A 4109-nucleotide genomic window follows, 5' to 3' on the forward strand; every position below is an offset into this window, starting at 1 on the left:
ACACATTCAAATTTGATCATAACATATAATTTTGTTGTAAAATAATCTTAGGATTATCTCAAAATCTATTTTCATATCTAATTATAATTCATATTTAATTATAAAATTTTACTCCAAAAATTGTTAAAATCAAGTAGATCTATAAACATGAAAATTTTGAAAATGGACGGTCTAGATAATTTGTTGTAAGATGCACTATTTTTGCGACTCAAAATCCTTTTTCTTTCATAATCATACATCTCGATGTCGAGATGCTCAATTAGAGGGGTTTTTTTTTTTGGGGGTAGATCAGTGATGAATACAGGCCCCTACCCATTTTTAGAAATAATTAACAGTTTTCAATTGCATTAGTGGGAATGGAAACCCAGGTCGGTAGCTGAAGCTCAAGTGGTGGTACCACCATAACTTCAATCACATTCCCTCAATTCCCTCAATTAGAAGGTTTTTCAACATTAAAACAACATTTTTCGATGAATTTTTGAGGTACGTCCATAGTTCTACATTTAAAGATTGCAACCTTATATAAACTTTTTCCCTACATTTTAAGGTTGCAACCTTATATAAACTTTTTCCTTCCTTTATTAATTCAAAGTAAATAACAAATCTGAAGAGTGTTCAGCAACCCCAACCAGGGGAACAAATCTGAAGTGTATTGAACAACCCCAACCAGGGGAACGAGGAAAATTGCCTAAACGATATTAGTTTTCTATCCCTAGAATGCCCACTATTAAGTTTTTTTGTAGGGCTGAGAATGGTTGGATCGGGTCTAGACCCACCGGGATTTAGTTTGGATCTGAAAAATATACATGGGATTTAGATCTAAATCTAAAAGATATACATGGTATCCGAATCTGGATCGAGAGCCGATCGGATCCTAAAAATTATTTTATATATTATTTTATAAAATAAGTTTATATGTTTATTCTATACATTATTTTATATCTATAAAATAATATGAAATAATATATAACAAGAAAAAACTATATAGCATATATGTGTACATACAAAATAATATAAAATATTTTTATAACTGGGCCATGTACCCTAAACCGATGTAAATTACTATTTGGATCTAGATCTGATACATCAGATCCAAATTTTAGATCTGGATCCAACCCATCATATCCAAGTCTTGGATCCATACCCGGATCTGAATAAGGTTCAAAATTCGGGTGTCACATCGAAACCAAGTAAATTCTCAGCCCTAGTCTTTTGTGCGTAATGGTTTAATCAAGAAACATGCAACGAACATGAGGGATCATTCTCTTTGTGTGTCCCATTATTTAATATTTCCCTAAAGCTAATTAAATCTTTTAAATTTGTTGGCCGAGTGATACAAAGAAAATAAATAAATGGAGGTTACTTAAAACAGAAAGAAACGATCTTCAAAATGAGTTTTCGTGACAGAAGTGTGAAAGGCCAGTAGTATTTATATTGATCCAACTACAAGATAATGTGCTTGGAACAAGAGAAAACTAGCCATGGTTGTGGTAAAATCTCTGACTTTATTTTTCATTTTAAGGATCATAATCTACTGTGGGATCACAAATGCATCGGCTCTTTCAGAATCTCAACAAGATAATAGGATGGCTAATGAGGACAACCAGTGTAAACATCATTGGGTTTCATTCTTGGAAGAAGAAGAAGACTATGGCCCTATCGATCCGTCTCCATCGATTAACCCAGGTAGCGGTGCTGGTCCGACACCCCACGCAGGCCCATCATGCTCTTCAAGTCCTACAAATGGAAATGTAGCATCCAAGAGAACATAAACAATTTATGAGATTATCGAAGGTACCAGTATATGATGTTATATCATCATCATCATCATCCGAGTCTTATCCCTACTATTTGAGGTATGTATGATGTCATATAACGAGCATAAATACTATATACCAGTATTGCAATTAATGCTTTGGAATTAAAAAGGCTATTTTTTTCGTATTTGATTTTTCCTTGTCAAAGTGATTTGTTTTTTACTACCTATGACATGATAAGAATGGATGGCATATTCCACTTATTTTAGTATAATGTTAGTTCATGTGTATTCGATAACGATATTTTGATGTTCCTGCTCGCGTCCAGAGAGAGAATGGAATGGGTCTGACCTCCCTAAAATGTCCCCATTCCACCATCCAACACAGGCCGACCATTCTAAGTTTTGGGGTCGAATCAGATAGGACCAGCCCAAATCGGCCTGGTCTGTAGGATCTGAACGGATCAGATCCAATTAGATCTAATTGTTCGGGTTCATATTACAACCAGGACTATTGCTTTCCAGTTGGCTGTTTTTGCATTAATCGCTACTTCATCAATCTTACTTATTGGTGGACCTGTTGTTTTTTACAGCCTATGGCATAGAATGGATGGTACTGAATGGTTGCAGCTTAATAAATATGCGATGGTTATAGTAATGAAGTTCAGATATTTATCGTTGAAGTATGTATAGTTTTTGCATTTTGTAGATGAAGTGAGGATCAATCTGGCTTCTGTTCTAATAATTCACATTTCATCAATGTGTTGCAAATCAGATCATTGCAGGCAAAGATTTGTCTATTGGGATACGCTCCAAACCATTAATTTTTGTAGTCCCTAACTTTTATTTGGAAAATATTTTGATAGGACTGTGCCCTATGAAACTAAGTAAAGCCCCACCTCATAACTCATCAAAAATTGCATTTCTGGCATTGGAAAACCTTCATATCGACCATCTAGGCCTTGACCAATATAGCTGCGGAAAAAAAAAAATCAGGGATTTCGAACCTTTAAAATAGTGTATATTATAACACATTATCAAGACCGCCCATTTTGCCCTAAAAATAAGTGTTCGGATCTGCAAGAATTGTACGATTTTTGAGCTTCCAGCTTCATAATCGGTATTAGAATTTGATTTTAGAGCCATCATAGAGATTTCTGATGCCTAAAATGACTGTAAAACAAGGATTTGAGGAGAATCTTCATTTTGTTTCATAAATCCTAAGCCTTATAGAAACTACATCCTTTTTATCTTTCTTTCGAGGAAAGGAGCTCGAAACCTTGTTATGGTGCATGCGCTAACCCTCATCTTGTCCCATGGCAATTGACTCCTACCATGGATAAAATCAAGCTAAACATACAAGCCAGAGATCTCAACTTCATGCATATCAACAAGGAGAAGAATGGAGAAGCTGCCAGTCTAGTAAAATTAGCAGCTCATTGATGCCTTTCTCATCCTGTGCCAGTCTTCTTCTTTTTGTCCTTGCCCTTCCCCTTTCTTTTCTCTCTTTTTTATTTCTTTGTTTGTCTTGAGTTGTAAACCTCATTTGTAGTTCTCTATACAAATGAATTGATCGAGATGATGGTGTCTCAAAAGACTCTACGTAGAAATCCACCCAGCTATCAGCAAATACATGGAAAAAGTTTGTATAAGGTCGCAACCTTAAAATATAGAATTATGGTGCACCTCAAATATCCACCAAAAAAAGGTTGTTTTGATGTTGGAAAACCTTCTAATTGATGATCTCGATATCAGATGTATGAATATGTGAAAAAAGAAAGATTTCAAATCACAAAAATAGTGGATCTTGCAACACATTATTTTAAGCATCCATTTTCCAAGATTTTCATGTTTTCATATATCTACTTGATTTGAACCATTTTTTGAGTCCAAAATTTCATAATTAAAATGGATTATCAAGCCATCCTAAAAAAAATTGACAACAAAATTACATCTTATGATAAAATTTGAAGGAGCACCTTACTTTGATTGTTTACAGTTGCAACTTTATACAAACCACACCCAAATACCTGAGCTATTATGAATTTTAGGTCATTATAATTCTTATTCCAGTTAAAATCAATTACATAACTCAGTGGGCATAAAACACTCCTTAATTATTCCTTTAACATGGTGGCCTTCCTAATGCTTTAAACATTGCTAAGTTCGGGTTTAAGAGATAGCTTTGGGGATTAGATAGAGTTGGTTTCATTACAATCACATCCATTAGGTTTTTATAGGACATAGATGTGTTAGGTGATATAGAGATATAAGAGAGGTGCATAAGATATTGGTGATTGCATAGAGGGAAAAGGCCACCAAGCCTAAAATCCTAAGGGTGTTTGGTAACTGG

The 4109-nt window shown here is 34.5% G+C and overlaps 1 long non-coding RNA gene across 2 annotated transcripts; it reads left to right on the plus strand.

Annotated features, from left to right (window-relative positions):
* Positions 1–1348: 1348 nt before the first annotated feature.
* LOC148780399 (uncharacterized) lies at positions 1349–3333 on the plus strand. Of its 2 annotated transcripts, none has more exons than XR_016040108.1 (2): positions 1349–1856; positions 3025–3333. It is a non-coding gene; the product is annotated as an uncharacterized LOC148780399 (long non-coding RNA). The 2 variants fall into 2 exon arrangements; XR_016040107.1 differs by lacking the exon at positions 3025–3333 and adding an exon at positions 2350–2673.
* Positions 3334–4109: the final 776 nt, after the last annotated feature.

This window comes from Amborella trichopoda, chromosome 9 (genome assembly GCF_054954075.1).
Source record: "Amborella trichopoda isolate Santa Cruz 75 chromosome 9, AtrichopodaSantaCruz75HAP2 v2.0, whole genome shotgun sequence".
NCBI lineage: Eukaryota > Viridiplantae > Streptophyta > Magnoliopsida > Amborellales > Amborellaceae > Amborella > Amborella trichopoda.